We start from the raw sequence: 19,586 nt of genomic DNA on the forward strand, positions 1-19,586 counted from the left end.
GCGGGCTCCCGCGGGGGGCGCCCCGGCCGCTCCGGTGCGCCTCCAGACTGCGGGCGCCGCGACCGACGAGCCGAGAGCAGCTCCCGCCGGCCCCTTCCCCCTCCCGCCCCCGCCGCCGCCCCCTCCCCCTTCTCCCCCCCCCGCCCGTTAACATCTCCTCCCTCCCCCTCCTTCTCTTCCTTCCCTTGGCCCCGCGCGCTCGCTCGCTCGCTCCTCGCCTCGCTCTCCCCTTTAAACGCCCACTTCGGATGGGGAAAGAGGACAACTTGAAGTCAAGTTGCAATTAACTTCCGCGGCAGCCGCAGCTCCGGCGGCGGCGGCGGCGGCAGGAGAGGCAGAAGCCGCCGCCTCGGAAGTCCGACGCCGGCGCGCCCGCCCGGGGAGCCGTTCCTGGTTTCAGGCCCGCACTCGACAGCCACCGCCGCCCCCAACGTCCATGCCTGAGTGAGTTCTGCTCTTTTGCCTCCCTTTTCCCCTTGCTACTCTTGCTGTTTTATCTCTGTCCCTCTTTTAACGGAATCAACCCAAACTTCTCTGTAGCACCCACCCCGCGTTCCGTATTGGGGCGGCTCGGCTCCCCTCTCTTGGGCGCAGGGCTTCAACGGTCTTCCGAGCCCCTTTTCTCACGCAGACGGACCTTGGAGGGGTGGGCTGGTAGAGTAGGGGAGAGCGGTCGGGATGGGGGACTTGAAGATGCCATTCATTTTCTGTCTGGGTGTGGACGCACCACCACACCTGCCCAATAGACCCTAGCTGAACAAACTCCTTCAGGTCACCGGTATGGCCCCTTTTAGAAGAGGAAAGGGGAGTGGAAAAGACCGAAGGAAGCAAATGGGGAAAAGGGGAGCCTCTCGGTGCGTTCTGGAGCCGGGCGGGCAGTAAGGTGCCTGGAGGAGTGGGCTGCAGGAGTGGTAATGTTCCCCCACCGGATCGCGACTCTGCTCTGCATCCTTTCCCGGTCCATCTCCGCCTCCCTCCGCTCCCTGCCGGCGCGGCTGATTGTAAGCATCGGCGAAGAGGGGCCTGGGAAGTTTGTGGCAACTTCTGCATCCCGGGAGCTACTCAGGCGCCGGGGCGCTCAAGTTGGAGCCTGGAGTTTGAAAGCGGCGGCACTCCTCATTTCGAGCCCTTGCTGGCTGTAGCGAGGCCGGTCCTGGAGAGGTTGCTGGCGTGAATGTGGGTTTGGAGTTGGGCAAGAGGCGGAAGAAAGGGCCGTCCTCTTAGCAGGGGCCGGGACATCACAGGTGCAGCCTCGCAGTCCACATCGTGTCTCCCTCCTGCTGTCCAGACCCGAGCGCGGTGGCCTTTTCCTATTGCTCCAGTGCCAAGGCTCCCGGGGCGGCAGAACCGGGGTTTGGGAAACCACGACGAGAAGGACGAAGCAGGCAGGTGGCAGGTCCGGGGAGTGCCACGTGCTTACTGGGGAAACGCAGTTTCCTCTTGGGATGACCTCAGAAGACCAACAGGGGAAAGGGGCATAGGGATCTCCTTGAAGGGTTTGGCCTTGGCCTCCACTGGGGTGTTGCAAATTTCACTAACAAATGTCAACCACAGGGTTCTCTCTCAAAGTGTCCTGGTTGGCAACTTTGACCTCTGCGCCCTTCCTTGGCGAACTTTCTCAGTGGCATTCCGGACTTACAAGCAAATGTTCTAAGACTTGGACTCCACATGGTTATAAAAGAGACAGGGAAAACAGAAAGATGCCCTATTACCCGGAGAGAACCTTACTGCTCTGACTGACTGGGGTTCCATGTTTGCATCCTTGGAGGCTAGGGGACCTGACTTTCTCAAGGGGGTGGGGGGTAGGGTAAGAATGAGTAAAATGTTACCGCTCGGTGTCAGGTTTTGTCCTAAGCAATCTGATATTTACGGTGTTTGTACTGCTGACAGAGTAACTCATCCCGTTGAAACTTAGTTGAAATTTACACTCTATCTAAAGTGGATTTTTCTGAGATGTCAGGAATGTGAGATTTATTCTGTGGTCAAATGTAGCTGCAAAAATCAAAAATAAAAACCCATACTTTAAGTCTGAAGAAAACCAAGGTTGAGGTGTTTTCTCTAAAAACCTCTCATCTCCTGTATGGTACTAGTGCTATGATTTAGCAGTAGTCCTTTATTTCTATTGCATATTATTTTCGTAGAACAGTAGTACATTCATATACTGGCTGCTTCAGTCTGCTGGCAAACATTAGCATTCAAGCTTACATTTTTGACAAATGTGCAGACAGGAATAGCATGAATAGGCATCTTAAATATTAACAACCTAAGCATCTGTTGTGAAACAAATTTAATATATTTACTCTGTTTTTCTCACATTGTTAGAAAAGGTTATAATAAGTGCATAATTTCAACTTTAGTTAGCAGAAGTAACTGGCTGTATCTTTCACTACCTCTCCAAGTGTTTATTACACAATCATCAGACATAAATACTTTAATTAACTTGGTTAAGCACATTATTAAATACACTGTAGACAATGTGTATACTATATAAAATGTAACAGTAGCAAACTATGTATTCTATTTGTACACGTTTTAAATGACTATGCATTTTATAAATATACCAAATATGTTTATTCTTCATCTTCATTTGACACTTACTACTTCATAGTTTTTTCTAATGAAAACAATATTTTAAATGTAGAGTTGTTCAGTCATACATAATACATAATATGTAAACAGTAGCTATAAAATAAAAGGCATTGTCAAATTTGGATAATGCTACATCTAACATTATACAAGAGAAATGAAATTACAATTCAATTTTGTATTTATTTCTGAATAATGAATATAAATGATGTATGAAAAAATAACGAATAGGAATTTCTCTCCTAAAGTACTACCTCCTTAAAATTTGGTGGGAGGGCAGGATGGGGGGAGAAAAAGGATAGAGAAAGAAGACCTAAATAACTTCCAAAAGTCTGAATAGTTATTTCCAGAATCAATGCATTCCTCACTTTCCCACAAGCTGAAATATGTAATAAATAATAGTTCTTTGTATGTAAAAGTATTCAAAAGGAATGTTTTTTGTTCAAATTTGTAAGAAATTAATATATTCTTTGGTTGATAATCTACAAAAGTAGTTCTTTTGTCTCCCAGCATCTTAAGAACGACAACAAAATGAATATTGGTTTATTTCTGCAAAGAAATCTGTTGCCAGCTATATGAACCTGTGATTAAATAAGACATGATATGCTGAGTGATGGTAAAGAAATACTACATTAACTTAGTAAGGACTAAAATATCTGGAGGAGAAGTTTTAGTTCTTTTTCATATGACAGGTTGTGGATTGTAAATTAGGCCTAAAAGGTCAGGTGACAGGCACCTGTTCCTCATTATTGTAAAAATATTTTGGTTACAAACACTATTAAGCTAAACACAACATGGATATACAGCAGGGACTCTATAAAGCACTCTAGTGGGTTTTCGTCTGCTCTGTAAATTTCCAAAAGGGCTATACATAGATATGCCCTTTACACACATAGTTTCTTCCATACATGTTGTCTTGGATGGCTGTAATTAATATATTAGCACTTGGAATTGATGAAGTATTTAAAATAAATGCATATGACTAAAGCAATCTTCAGACTATTTCTAGGCATGATGTAGTTGAATGCAAAAATGTTTTTAATCTCTTTTTCCTTTTCAATATATTGATTATCAGAATTTTGTTCATGTTATAAATAGAAACCTCCCCAGATTGCCTTTTACACTTTTTAGATAAGATGGGTTCTTATTTTAAATGATACCACGAAATATTTTGCTCAGTACTTATGTATAAAAAGAAAATTAGTTGCTATATACTGTCATAGCTTTATGGCATACATAAAATAGAAAAAACACGTTTTACATGAATGCTGTTAGGAAGGATATCATCATTTGATCTTCAAACTTGCCGCTTCTCTCAGGAGAGTTCAGCAATATTTCTATTGGAATTAAGGAATGGGGTTTGATTTTTATGAATGGTTTACCTTCAGATATTTCAGAGAGCAGAATAAGCATACATATTGAAAAGACCAAAGTGGCACAAGGCTGTAAAATATTAAAGGTGCCAGGTGCTTTTAATTAACAAATGAGGAATATCTCGAGTAAATCAGATAACTCAGATTAAGTTCTATGATATTTCAAAATGTTTTTTGTCTTTTTCGGTTTTGTGTGGTTTGTGCTTATTATATTAAGTATTCATTTTTAGCATTTGTGATCAGATTACAGAACAGTCATTACTCTTGCTTTTCAAATTGATTTGGTTTTCAAACTCCAAAACTCTGTGATGATTTTTACAAATTGGTTTACATTTTGACAGAACAGAGTTAAGTTAATTAATAGATCAGGCACGAAAAATCATCCACAGTAGGGTATATTTTCTGGTAAAATGAAAGTTATGTTTCAGCATGATGAGCATCAGGCTTCAGTAATCTGTTCCTCGTGTGGAATGAACACTTCCTACTTCGAGCTAGCAGGCACCTACTGTTTATTTACGCTGCATTAAACTGACAGTGCAGCAATCAGAGGAAAAATATTACTTGCCTTCCTGAAGTAAATACCAGTTTATAGGTTAGTGCACGTATTTATATTCCTGTTACCACTAAATAACGGCTCTGTCTCCTTTTTAATATCTACCTGTGCTATAATCCAGGGCTTCAGACTCTTCCTGGTTGGGGATAGGGGTCCAGAGGAGTTTTTCTTATCATTTCCCTATGGCAAAATTTTAAAGACAAGTAATTTCATCTTCTCATTTCTGTCATGTGAGAACCAGTTGAAAGAAATGTTATGCACTTTTACTTTGCATACCTCAACTATAACATCAAAACCCCAAAAGAATCTGCATGCCACTTAAAATAGTCATCTTAAAGCAACCTCAGGATAAATATGTTCAAACACATTCAAATGTGTTTTGCTAAATTAACTTTCTACAAAGTTCCAAAAAGATTAAACTATTTGATTCCTCAGATAATAACTTCAATAAAGTGTCTCCTCTTCCAAGTCTTAGATGGAATGTTTGAGTTTTTAATGGAGTTCTGAAAATATGAATATAAAGTGGGGCTCATTGATTGATTTATTGATTGACTCGCTAAGCTTTTCTCTGAAAATATTCTTACCTCCTTCATTTGACTTCTTGTTAATCTGCCATCCTTAAAATAAGGGAGATTTCTACTTTGTTGTAATACTAAATGTGTTCGTTGTTTTTCTTTTACATTAAAAATCCTTTCTCTTTCAAGACGCCTTTGAAACATCAAAATACTATTAAAGTTGAATTCCAGAACTCACAATTAACTTGAGAAAAGGCTTATTTTCACTTAAGTTATCTAAGAAGCGGTTACACTTAACTGTCTATACACAGTTATCAATACCTAGTCACATATTCCACTGACATCAGGGTAGAATATGGTCTTAATAACAACATATAAATCAAATCTGTTACACAAGGTTCTTCTCCTTCACTATACTGAAGAAAAAGTGTCTACTATAGTAATTTATATATCATTCCTAAATGCTGTTCTCAATGGTAAGTCTATTTAAACTTCATGTCTTCATAGAGTGTGATCAACACATTAACACACATTATTTCATACTTTTGAACTTACGCCAATGGTATCTTTTGCTGTTTATTTTTTTAAGTCTTTTTTAAGATTAGATATTTCAGAGTAAATAGATACAGATTGTGTGTATATATATTCAGGGTGAGATTTAGTAGGGTAGCATTTCTCCAACATATTGGCCTATCTTTATGCTTTCAAGTTATTTTGTATCACTTCTACAGTTGTTGCAGTTTGAAAGTTCATAATCGAAATTCTAATAACCTCTTTCAATGGACTTTCAAGGATGTAATTCAGTTTATGCGGTGATGTAGTTTAGTTACAAGAGATGAAAATTAGTTAACTGGTACCTCAGGATTTATGTCCCTGGTTTCTGCTGAAATTTATTCAGTCCAGTTATTTGACATTTGGTAGAGAAGTGGCTTGTAATCAAAAATTAAGAGTTGGTTCAGTTTCCAGTGGAGGAAAGATTTTGCTGGATAAAACATTTAACTGTGCAATATTTTATTACACTCATCACTCATTTTAGAGCCTGCTTATTGTTGCACACATTTTTGAATACCTAGGGGTGCAGGTCCCCAGATGAGGCTGAAATGCTTGCAGAAGAAGCAGATGTCAGGCTGCACCTGGCTGTGCCTTTACTAGTACCTATGTGGACTTAAGCTGCCCCCCCGCACCCCTTTCCCCCCAGGTGTGCAGGAAGTAGAGGGCGTTATACTGGGTGAAGTGGGTGGACTCTACCCAGAGCTATGACCTGATTTGTGACGCACCCTCAGAACTGCAGTAATGGTCCAGCTGCTTCACAGGCAACTGGTAACCACCTCATTTGGGGATGTTTCTGCCTTGCTAGCAGTGCCAGAGAGAACTTCATCATTGTCACCTCATCAAAGACTACTTTTTCAGCCATCTCCTGTAGGGCTAGATTCGGAGAGCAGCTTCTGATATTTGGAGGGTAAGTGCCAGAAAAGTTACTGTCATGTTACATATGGAGAATCAGGACTCCAGCCACAGTGACAGATAGGCATTGAGTGTTCGGGGGAGGGCTTTCTGTTGGGATGTTGCTTTTTCTCAGCTCTAGAAAATTTGGGACCAGATACTAAGAAAAATTCTTCAGTGGGCATTCTTTTTTGGGTGGTGAGATATAGTAGCAAGTTCCCAGGGAGAATTATTAGACCTTCTTGAAATATTTAAAGAAAAGGTAGTCAGTAATCTGTGTGAGGGGGCATTCTTTAGATGCAATTTTCCTGGAAGCTAGGCATGTAGTAGAGTTGATTGCTAGAGATTCCTCTATAGTCTTATTCAGTGGTTCCTGATATGCCATTAAGAGCATGTAAATGACAATTTGGCCTTTTAATGTTTATAATGTTAAGGACTTTAAGGCAAAAGAGGTTTTATGTTATAAATATTTTATTGTAATAATTATTGTAAATAGAACCTAGTGTATGCAGATATCTTTGAAATGGAGATAGTCTTGAATATAGCATATCCATAATTAGTTGTTTGATATTGAATGCAATTGAGTTTTCTTGTTCTAGTGAAACAGACAATGGAAATCATTGGGGATTAACAACAGGGCTATGTGATTCTTGATATAGCAAGCCTTTCTTTCCCCCAGAAAATATTTTATCAATGAATGAAGTACTAAATTAAGATGCATACAGTTTTAAATTTTAAAAAAATCTATAGAATTTGTAAAATAATCCAAATGCTTCCCATTGTATTTTCACCAAATGAAATGATACTTAGATGTAGTGTTTAATGGTAGACGGTGATCTCCAGACTGTGGGAGGAAAAAACAATATTTTAATAACTATGTTTTAAAAAATTTCTTAGAGTTGCATTTCCCTTTGGGTGGTTTAAGAGGACTCAGAAACAATTTAGATCATTATCTTAAAAGTTTAACAATGACAGTTTGTATAGAATCACTGTATTTTAATAATACTGTTTGCTTATTAGTGTTATTAGAGCAGTAGACAGTTAATTACAGCCTTTTCTGAGACATGTTAACTATATATTAACAACCATGTTAAAAAAGAATGATGTATACTCTTAACATACAAGCGGCTGCTTGCTTGATTCTTTAAAAAAATTCTTTTAGAATGTATGGAGTCAGGGTTTTGGTTCAGAATTATGAAAGATTTTCTACTAAAGCAACTTAATTTTAAAACTTTTCACTGGGTTATAAAATTTTTCTCCTGTGTTTTTTTTCTTTCCAGTGTCATTAGAAATTATTGCTCCTCAGTGGTTTTAGTTTTCCCAAATTGTATTTTGAGATACCCATGTTTTCTTGTTTTTTGATGACTTTGGCCAACATAATCCATTAAAAGCTTATTCCATTGATTTTGCTCCTCTTAATACTTCTTTTTGTGGAATAATTTTAGTCACTTTTTCTTTAGCCAAATTGTGATTACTTACAACTCTGTATAACCTAATATTCTACATACATTTCAGCAGTTAATCACAGAGGTAGTTCTAAGATTATTTCATTGTCTAAATCTCAAACCTGGATTTTCACTATGGCTTCTGGCATGGCAAAACAATGGGTTACTGAAACTAGAGGGATTTAAAGCTAGACTTAGCCTTACTTAGACAATTCTATCAAATTGGTTAACTATTTGAGTTATCTTGGTTGATTTGAATTTGTAGATCTTGTAACCTCGTAATATGGCTCTCAAAAACGCATTAGTATTCCCAATTTCTGAAGTTTGTAGAAGCTGCTATATATTTCTGTAAGTATTAAACTACAAAAAAGTAAGTAAGTAATAAGGTATGTCTGTGTTATATAAAACAGAAAGTTCATAGTTAGCATTCTGTGTCTTGTACGTATTGAGCACTCATTAAAGAATTGCTAAATTAATAATAAAATATAAAATGTAGCTTGTGCCGATAAAGATTTATTGGCAAAGAGACTTTTCTTTCTAATTTTCTGCTTTTACTAGGGTTATCTGAACACTTAATCTGCATATGACTCATTTTCTGGATAATTGGATAATATTTTTTTTTTTTTTTTTTTTTTTTTTTTTGGTAGCATCTGGGTCTCTGTTCTAGCCTCATTGTCTGACCTTCAGTATTAGGTTAAGTATGCCTGCTCAGCTTCATTCTTTGGTGTTTGGTTGTGGTAACAAACAATACTGGAGTCAAACAGAGCACTCCCCTGAGTTCCTTGCAATTTGAGCCATCAAGTAGCCATCCTTCTGATATTCCAGAACCAAAAATACTATGGACTAGTGCCTCAAGGCTGATTGACCTTCTATGCGTTCTTTCCTACAATAATGATTGTTTTTCAGGCTTCCATTGAATAAATACTACTGTACTTATTGCATAAAAAGATATTTTTCATTGCAGCTTAAATACATTGTTTGAAAAATATTCTAAGATTTGGAGTGTTTATATATGAATATTTTACTCCATTCCTTAAAACTAATTCTGAAATTGCAGTAGGGTTGTGTTAGCTGCATCCAAAATATTCTGAAAAGTTCTAGGCATTCTATGAAAGTTATCTAAAAAAGACACTTCCTTTTAAAATTTATTTTCATTTTAAAATATGAGTGGGGCTGCTTGTAAGACAGTCCTATTTAGTTACACAAAAGACAGAATTTCTTAAGTGGTGCACTGCTGTGTGACCTATTACATTATCATGCACATTCTGTCTCTTTAAAAACACAGTCTCCTCTATTTGCCCTATTAATTGTTGATATGTTGCCATCCACGAGACAAAAATTAGAGCTGTAATTAAATAATCATGTGATGCTCCTTAGTGCCAATGAGAGCAAACTCATTTTTCCAGGCCCTGATGGTCACTGATTATTGTATTACTACTGGCTTGCTTTATTTTTTTTAATGATTCTCTATCTGTAGATTACCTAACTACTGTCCTTTTCAAAATTAAAGAAAGTAGAAAACATTCAGCCAGTTAATTGGCTAGAGGTCCTCAGGGACATAAGGTAGACATACCTTTTTTGCTTTTGGTCACCTGGTAGGTTCTTTGGGGAGGCTACATCAGTGGTGTGGTTGCCTGCCATTTAATTTACACTGGTGTTTTGGCTGGGATGGAGGCATATGGGGAATGCCAGGAGAATTACAAAAGGAGCCGGGTATTAAAATTCAGAAATGATTAAAATTGAAATAAAAGGATGCTGCTTCTTTGCCAGTACTCTGGCAGTCATAATGACACATAGAGATTAGTTTCCACCTTCATCTTTTCCTTCTTTCTCATTTCCTCTTGTTTATTGTTGACACATTTTCCTTATGTCTGTCTCCTGTCTCTGTATCTTTTTGCACCATTATGCATTCCTACTTCTCCCTCTTTCTTTAAGCATGGAGAAGCCTACTTAACCTTATTATAACAATAACAGAATAGGTTATTAATATTTAATATGCACATGATTAAAATTTCTCTCCTTTAAACATAGGTCAGCTGTATTATTACTAACCGGCATGTAATTTTTCATTTAAAATATTCGTATTCTGCCCCATGCCGTTTCTGAAATGCAGTCAACTTTAGTAGTGATTTAATACACAACGTTCAGAAAATTGTGGTCGGCTAGTGAGAAAAGAATTTACCAGTCATGGATAATCAATTATGCATGAATTCAAATGTAACAGATGGAATCTGGTGAGTTAAAGTTTCTCTTTGCCTTAGCGGTTTTTTTTTTTTTTTATTTGTTTGTTTGACACCTGTCTCTTATATAGAGATAAACATCTAACGTAGCATGTGAGAAATTTCCTTATATTTGTATTTTCTCTTTCAAGTGAACTTATTTTTTTAATTGAAGAAGGATTTTTTTATGTGATCTTAAAGATGATCAGACTCTATCCATTCATTTTATAGATACAGAGCCTGATCCTGCTTAACTAATGAAGGATCACTCAGCTAGTGAGTAGAGTAAGAAGCAAGACCCAAATCTAGTTTCTCTATCTTTTCTCCACTACTTTTCCCACTATGTGATTTATGTTCCTTTTTGTGGGAGTTACTTAATAGTAGGGGTATTATACTAACTCTGAGTTTTAAAGGCTTTCTGATGAAAACTGTGGTAGACTAGTTTTAAACTGTGAAATACTCTCGTATAACATGCAAATATTATCTGTGTACATATAAAAATGTTATGCTATGTGTATATTTTATATATATATATATACTTATTCTTACTTGGATGTTGGCCAAACAATTGGATTTTTCAAATCTATTGAGAATGCCCCAAGATTTGGTTTAACATCCTAAACTGCGGCATATGCCAGCCTTGAAGATACATTTACACTTGGTTGCAGTGTTGTAAATTTTTAGTGACAAAACTCCTTTGTGCAAATCAAAATAAAAAGTTATTTTTGAGAGCCTTGTTACCTCAAAGAAAAGAGGTTAATTTTTATTAAATATAATGTGAATATGTAGTGTTTCTTCAACTGTAAAAGTAATAGAAGAATAGTGGATATTGACCTTTAAAGCAGTGTAGCCTTAAAACAGAAGGCTGGTTTCCATCAAAATTTTTCATAAATGTGCTATTTGTTTCTCTCCCAAGTGTATTTATGTATTAAATAATACAAATGAAAAGTCTTTGCAAAATAAATAAAAAATAAATGATTAAAAAACAGCCTCAAGGCTCTCTAGTTCTTTTTTTAAAGTTCTACTGTGGCATTATTTATCAACTTTTTCCTTCATGTTGGCTCAAAATGTCCATGTATAGTCCATGCTAGTTATTTAATAAATTTTTAAATGAACACATTAATAAAGAAAAAGGCACCTACAAGATAGGTAACTGGATATGCTTTAAGTACAGCTATACTGTGAAGCTGTCTTTTAGTATTTTATTTAATGCTTTTACACATAATAAATATATGTTTGTAAGTTGGTTTCACTATATTAGCATTCCTTAATCATGCGTATAAGAAAAAATATAGATATGAACGTCAATAAAATGATTTATACATGAATTTCCAAATCATTAAAAACTCCATCATTAATACAAGTTTTTAATATAAAATCCGTAGGAATAGATGATATGAAAACTGAATGTGGAACAGTATAGGAAAAGATGATATTTCAAATTATTATATGTAGATATACTTTCATCCTTATTACCAGCACTAAAAAAGTAACTGACCTGATTAAATTTGAAAGTGTTTTTTTAAACAAAATTTTCTTTTATTAAAAAAATAGAATCTAAAGTCTTTTTATATAGACAATTAGCAAATTAGTACTTTATACTATTGTTACAATTGCAGCTGTTCTGCATATACGAGCGTGACACTCAAAGTACTGTGTAACTGAGAAAATCTATTTCATGCATATAGTTAATTTTTACTGTTTTGAAAAACATTCCAAAAGAATTTTTTGGGCTTAAGGAACTCCTGTTTGTTTTTGTCTATGCGCCTTTCTCTTTTTTTGGCTAAGATATTGTATTGAATAAAACCTTAAAAGAGAACCATTTTCTTACATTGAAGGAACCTCAAAGTGGGTGGGATCTTGGTCTCTAATTACCAATCCGTGTTAATTATCCTTGGGTCAGGTATTCATCATATTAATTATGTAGCATAGACTGGACTGTAGCTGTTAGCAGGTAAGGACAAAGCAATGTAAGATTGGGGTGGGGATGGGATTGTTCAATGTGATGTAGCTCATTGTTTCTCTGAGGCTTGGCATGATATTTTCCTGATATTATATATCTGCCAATGTTTGGCATACACGAAAGATTGTTTTGCTTTTGTTTTTTTTTTTTGAAAATGTTTATATGGTAAAATATGTGTAACAAAATACGCCATTTTGACTGTTTCTAGGTGTACAATTCCGTGACATTAATTACATTCACACTGTTGTGCAACCATCACCACAGTTTCCAACTCTTTTTCTATCAGCCCAAATACAATGTGCTTTAGTTTTGAATTTAATTTCCCCTTCACTTCAACAGATTTCAAGTGTTACAGTAGTATTTAATTATTGTCCAGGTGTGAAGCATTTGTTTCTGATGGTGGCTTTCCTTCTCGACGGACAATGCCTCGTCCAGTGCCTTATGGTGGTGGGCATAGCAGTACAATATCAGATATTGCCTTTGGCTGATGTTGCCACAAGAATGACCTGGACAAGGATTCAGGACCATTGTAACCTCAAATTCTTTCTCCCTCCAATTAAGCTAGGAAAGATTAGAAATAACATTCACATCAACTAAGGAAATTTGGTTGATATGTACATCTTGGTTAAAAGTTGATTGGGCACAGTTGCTGTTTGATTTCACCGGAATTAAAAATTGGAAGATTTTACCTCGAGCTTTCTGAGAATATTAAAGGCACAGCAACTAGGTCTAGGATGCTTTGCAGTTGGCTCCTTGACATGGACAATCTAAATACTTTGGTTCTGTTCAAGTGCAGTGACAGTCTGGAAATAAGTTGAACAGTTTTCAGCCCTTCAAAGAGAAGCCCACTCAAGGTTGAACAGTTGACTGAGAGAAAAATCATGTTATCTTGAAAAAAGAATTAGAGGAAACTTGGATGGTTCTGGCTCCAGTAAATAATAGACTGGTTTGAGAACTGTACTTCCATGTATAATTTTGTGGTTAGTCACTTATGTCTATCATGATAAATAACATACCTGCACAGGATTTCTGGCACCCCAGTAAATCTCAAACAAGTGCCCAAATGCTAGTTTATTATGCTTCCTCAAATAGCATGTGTTTATTTGCCAAATCAACAATCCAATAGCTTCCTGCCCCCACTTTTATTGCCTTTTTAGAAATTTGAAACAAGTAGCTTGTCCACACATACATTTCTCAAATTTTGGTCTACTGCTGGTTCATACAACAGCTTTAGCTTTTCCAAGTGACTCCAGGAGTGAGTTAAAAACCATCTCAGAGATGTCCTGAGTATTTGATTCTCTATCTCTAAAACATCACCTAACCTGGTAGATGCCAACTGGCTGTATATGAGAATCACCTTGAGAGCTTTAAAAAACTGAATGTCTTCTCCTCATCCTCAGCCATTCTGATTTAATTGCAGTGGGGTTCAGCCTGGACATCTGGACTGTGATCTCAGTACCTGGTTTTACTTCCTAAGATTGTCAAAGAGAATCCAGAAATATATACATAAGTAAACCTTCAAGATGCTTAGAGTCTTGCAGTTTGGAGAGGCAGACATATAGATAGATATGAAATGTCACATTGCATTCAGGCAGTGTGATGGAGCATGGAGAAGGAAATAACTAACAACTGGAGAAGGCTTCGGACTGAAAAGGGGAAATCAAACCGCACATTAAAGAAGATAGCAGAAAGGAGGTCCTCAAGTGAGAAGGGACGGGAAGGGCACTCCACAAGCTATAGGAAAAAAATGAGGCATCTTTGTGGACTCTAGGGCAATTTCAAGAATCCTTCCTTCTTACTCGATTTTGGATCTGGGTCCAGATAAAGGTACCAATTTTGATGGAATTATTACCACTGTGCCCTGTCAAATAAGTGATCCATACTGACATCCATGGAAGGAAAGGTAGCTAAAATTTTTTTTCCAAAGAAGTTCCCAATGAAACAGTATTGTTTCTGAGTAAAAGGCCCAGATATCCTGTCGGTTTCCAGAAGCCAGCTGCAATGGCTGCTCGTTTTCCCTCTCCAGATCTCTCAAAATAAACATAAACATTGGGTTTTCCACCCCTCAACTATAATGACCTTTGTCTATTAAAACTGTATCATGAATTACCACTCTGTATTTACATCTATGCCAAGTAATTAGGGAAACAACTTTTGATCGCTATCAGTCTAGCTAAAACTGAAACTCAACTTCTTAGAGGAAGAAAACAAAACCAAAAAATCCTTAAACCCTATATTTAGAGTTCATTATCATCACTCCTTTAACTCGCCTGCAACATTTTGAAGCTTTTTGCCATTATTCTCTGCAGTGCATCATTATTTGTTATCTGGATGCCCTCCCAGTTCGAGTAGGTATCTACATTAATGCTTCCAGAAGAGGCATTTCTAACGGTAGCTATGCTTATATAATGTAGGTACAGGGGTAAGGGTGGGAATGACTGGTTTTTAACTTCACCTATGAGACATTTAAATGTTCATGGAAAGCAGCTTTTGGAGTAAACACATTACTTAAAATGTATTACAGAACCCTTTCAAGTACAGACATGTCTAGAAAGTTCTTAAATTTGTATTTAGCAGTATACAGGTATCATTTCCTGCAACTTTACAGATCTACAGGCTAATTCTAAAATGGAAAATTATCTTGACTCAGATGTCATTGGAATGTCTGAAAGCCATTTAGCACCTCTAAGACTCCTGCTGGCCAGGTCTTAGATTCCCTTAGTTGTCTTTTAAAGGAGTTCTCTAGGGTAAGCACTGTCCAATGGAACTTTCTGCAATGAGGAAGTGTTCTATAGTCTACACTGTCCGCTATTAGAGTATTAGTCACATGGGGCTATTGAGCACCTGAAATGTGAATGAGGAATTAAATCATAAATTTTATTTAAATTAATTCAAATTTAAATGATATAGCCACCTTCTTCAATGTTCCCTCCTACAATCGCTCTAAAAAACTGTCAATGCAATTTGTAGTGGAAATTGGTTGCAAGAGACACTGTGAGCTTTTGTTCCCATTTATTCATTTATAATATAAATATTACAAGGACACTGTATAAATTCCTAGTAATATGGTAGTGAGCAAGACACCCAGTCTCTGCTCTCATAGGGCTTACAGTCTAGTAAGGGAGACATGTATTAAGCCAGTAATTACCCAAATTGTTAATTAATTAAGACTGTGATGACTGTTTCAAAGGAGAAATACAAGATTCTGTGAGGGTATATAATGGGGGCCAGAACTTCTTGCATAATTAGAGAGTTTAATCAGAGTTCTAATTATTAACTAGACAAGAAAAGCATGAGGCAGCTTCCTTTCCCCAAGTTCAAGGCTGGGTCAGGTTGGCTGCAGGAGGCACAGCTCTCAGAGTAGGGCAGCTAGCATGTGCCATGCCATGACCTCCAAAGAAGTGGGATCTGTTTAAGACGTAGGATCTTAATCTGATTAAGCTGTGTGCACACAAATACTGCAAACTTCTGAACTTGAACAAGTAGATTCTTTCCCAAACTGTATGCAGTTGTAATGATGTCGGTCACAGATAATATGTGAGAAGAAGGGTGCAATGTTTACAGGATATTGCATTTCTTCTCCAATATATATTTTGACAAAGTTGTTTGGGCTGCAGCCCCAGCTTTTTCCTCCTTGCTCTTTCAAATTGGTATTTGGTCCATTCAGGAAATGATGCAGAAATCGGTCCTGACATCCCAGACAGACAAAATGAGACACATGACAGCAAAACATATGGCTCAGATACACATCCTTATATGGCCAACAGAGACCATATTCCCAGAAATTCATATATGGAAAACACCACCTGCAGCTAAAGCCAAAAAACAAAGAGTTGACACGACAAAAAGAGCAATATGCTACATAAATTGTGCTGCTTTAAGAGTGTAGAGATAGCCAACTGTATTTGAATTTAAAAAGATGAAAAAAAAAAAAAAACATGTCCTTAGAAAGTGTTATGGTGGTAAGCATTGCTTTGCTAACACAGTCACTGGCGGAGTTGCTATATCTTAAAAGCATTCGAATTCTAAATGCTTTCTCTGTTTATTACAAATGTATGTGCTATTCAGAACTCTGAATGTGTTTTAATGCGTTCGGATATCTGCCTGCATATTTATCTTAATACATTGCCATCTGAAACATTGCAGTAGTCCTTTCATTAAGTTTTTAAAAATTTTGTGTGTAGCCAGGATAATGCCTTCTCATGTGATAGAAAATTGATGCACTCTGTTTTAAATGTGCATCCACATGTTAAATAGTTCATGTATTTGAATTGCAATATTTTATGTTCCTGAGGTTTTCTATTTTGATGGCCAGACTTATAAAGTTTAACTTTCTTCAATACTTGCATGCATCATTATTGCTTAATATAAGATCCCTGTATTGACGTTTTTTCCTCCCACCGTGGTAGTTTATGCTCACATATGCCTAGGAAGGTGGTATTTTCTTAATTATTGCTATTATTTGAATACTTGTCCTCTCCAAAACTCATGTTGAAATTTAATCCCCAATGTGGCAATATTGAGAGGTGGGGCCTTTAAGAGGTATTTGGATCATGTGGGCTTTGCTCTTGTGAATGGATTAATCCATTCGTGGATTAATGGGTTAATGGATTAATGGGTTATCATGGGAGTGGGACTGTTGGCTTTGTAAGAAAAGGAAGGGAGCCCTGAGCTAGCATATTCAAGCCCCTTGCGATGTAATATCCGGTGCCACCACGGGACTCTGCAGAGAACTCCCACTAGGAAGAAGGCCCTCACCAGATGAGGCCCCTCCACCTGGAATTTCTCAGCCTCCACAGTGTAAGAAATAAATTCCTTTTCTTTATAAATCACCCAATTTCAGGTATTCTGTTATAAGGAACAGAAAACAGACTAAGACAAATTTCTTTCTTTTTTTGTTCTTTATTTTTATCTGGCTTTACACTGGCCAATACTCAGTGGCTTATAATGAAATATTCTAAAGGGTAGTTAATATATAGTAATTAATTTCATCAGTGATGTATACCACTAGTACATTAACCTCTATGTGCCATTTTACTTATGTCATTTCTTATAGTTCTGGAATAAAAAATGTGCTTGAGGGAAAGTTTATTGTGCTATATTGTTATTCATTATAATATAGTCATTATTAGATGCCTTTATGCTCATTTATTCTGTTTATCATTTTCCAAGGCCATGTCAGTCCTTATTACATACTTTCATGTTTTGTGTTTATGAATAATTTGTGACTCAGATAAAAGGTGCTATTCAAATTTAAGGATTGCTGTATTCCTATATTATATTAGCATTCACCAGGTCATTAGGAGGGTAAAGCATTCAGATGGCATTTTGTCTTATTTATTTCTGTAAAATGATGTAATAAGCATATTTACGATATTTTATTTCAGTCTATCTTAATATTGATATTTCCTGTGATCTTTGTTTAGTGGTGTTTTCTCTTAGTTTAAATTTTATTTTGCCCAACAGCCCTCTTTTCTTTTATAAAAAACATTCAGCTTGAGGTGACATTGCCTGGCTAAATTACATTTTTGTGTGTGTGGACCACTATAATTTTTCTTTATTTTTAAATGTTGCTATTGTTTGTAAATTTGTACAAGATACTAGAGTGCACAGTCCCTGCTGAAAACAAGGCAGGTTTCAGGGAAACATGTCAGGCATTACTAGTTTGAAGCAACTATTAAAGTATCCATATTGGAAATTTCAAATTTAACCTACCATATTTCTATTTCTTATACTTTAGCTAACATATCTTCCTTCCGATTTCCCCACATTTTAACTTTTAAAAATTTACTATCATTTGGGCTTTTTACTAAAAATTTGCCTTAAATTTCTTTTCCTATTTTTGATGCTGTGTTTTCTGTTTTATTATCACATGTTCATTCTTTTGCTCAAGGCTTGGGTTTGTGTGCCAAGATTCACGGTTGCCTTCCCAGATTTTGACTAACCTTTCTGGTTTGTGGGTGAAACTTAGGTGCTACTAGAGTGATATATTTTCATTGTGTTTCTCCTAAACTTACTCTCCCCCAGGAGGCCATCATTTCCTACACTTTTCTGCTTTACCTTTTGGCTTTTCTTTAGATTTGTAATGTAAACGGTGTGCCTAAGAGTGTATTGGTGGCTTTACAGAGCTTAATTTGCATATTTACCTTTTATCTCAGTACTTGTGCTAACTTGTTGCTTTTTTGTGTAACAAAATGTTTATCTGACTGATTTTTCTCTTTTCCCTACCAGCATATTCTGAAAAATAATTCTTATTTTTGTTCATGATTAACTGCCTTCAGGATGCTAAAATGGTAAAACTAAAACCTAAGCGATAAATGATGCATTTCTATTTTGGGTTACATTGTAATATTCTTTATTTTTACATGAACTATATTTAATAGATTGTCTAAATAATAGGATCATACTTATGTGGTAATGACCGTTTATCTAACTGGGTAACCTACCCTAGATTACAGCAGAAGTGTTTATTGCTACAACAGATGTATTTACCAACCCAAACTTTCCTCTTTTGCCTAGGGTAAATTATTTGAATGATGGCATCTTTTCCTTTATAATAAGAAGTCAGGTCTCTTTCAAGTGACCCAAATTTTGTTTAACTCGGCCACGTATTTCTTCTTCCAAAGTATTCTATGGCTCAGAAGTGAGGGCGATTTGAACCAACGTCTGACTAGTACAGAAAGCTCTTACTCAGTTCTTTCTAATGTTGGCTCTTCATAGTTTAAGGACCACCCTCCTTAGAGGATAAACACTCGGAGCGTTTCGAGGCTCCTGGCCTTTATTGCTGTACGTTTCTGCACCCTCCGTGCTTCTCCGGAGAGATCTGCCTTCCGTCTGTACCCCTCCAGCCACTTCCTGATGTCTCCCTACCTCAGTCCTCAGCGCCTGTCACCTGCGTATCCGCGCCCTTCTCCCACTGGGCCGGTGCGTCTCCCTGTCCCCCCACCTCGCCTGTCCCTCTGCGACGCTCCAGGCGTACTCCTTTTTGTGGCTTTTGTGGTATGTGGGTGGTTGGTTAGTTTTCTCCCCTGGCCCTCGCCCCCTCCTCCCCGTCATTTTCTTTCCCCCCGCCCCCCGTGCCCGTCCTGCCCCTCCTCCCTCCCCGCTCCCACTCACACACCTGCCCCTGCCGCCAGCGCGCCGCGCGCTCCCCTCCCCGCTCCGGCGGACGCTGCCAGGGAAGCCCCCTCTCCTCCTCCCCTCTGCGCCCTCCCTGGCGCGTCTGGCGGCGGCCGGCGCTAGCCCTCGCGCAGCGCCCTGTTATTCTGGGTATTGTGTGTAATAAATGTCGGGCCGCCTCACTCTAATCAAGCTCATTACAAATTCTTGCGCGCCCGGGGCCGGAAATCGTGCGCTCCCCCCCTTCCCACACTCATTCACTAGTTACTTGTCTTTCGGCTTTTTAACTCGCCGCCCCCGCCCCCTCCCCCAATCCCGGCCCTCCAGCCCGGGTTTTAATCTCCATCCCTTTTCCGCCCGCTCCGTGCAC

The 19,586-nt window shown here is 37.8% G+C and overlaps 1 protein-coding gene across 3 annotated transcripts in view; it reads left to right on the plus strand.

Moving 5' to 3' along the window:
* SATB1 (SATB homeobox 1) overlaps positions 1-19,586 on the plus strand; it is a 97,176-nt gene that overhangs the window by 486 nt on the left and 77,104 nt on the right. Inside the window, exon 1 of one of the 3 annotated variants that reach the window (XM_054480295.2) lies at positions 227-444. The exons of 1 other annotated variant lie outside the window; for it this stretch is intronic. The gene's annotated coding sequence lies outside the window, so the exon portion shown is untranslated. Of the gene's footprint in view, positions 1-226; positions 445-4,153; positions 6,487-19,586 lie in introns of those variants that run through there. One more of the 3 variants, XM_054480296.2, reaches the window with a different exon arrangement.

This window comes from Pongo pygmaeus, chromosome 2, assembly GCF_028885625.2.
Source record: "Pongo pygmaeus isolate AG05252 chromosome 2, NHGRI_mPonPyg2-v2.0_pri, whole genome shotgun sequence".
NCBI lineage: Eukaryota > Metazoa > Chordata > Mammalia > Primates > Hominidae > Pongo > Pongo pygmaeus.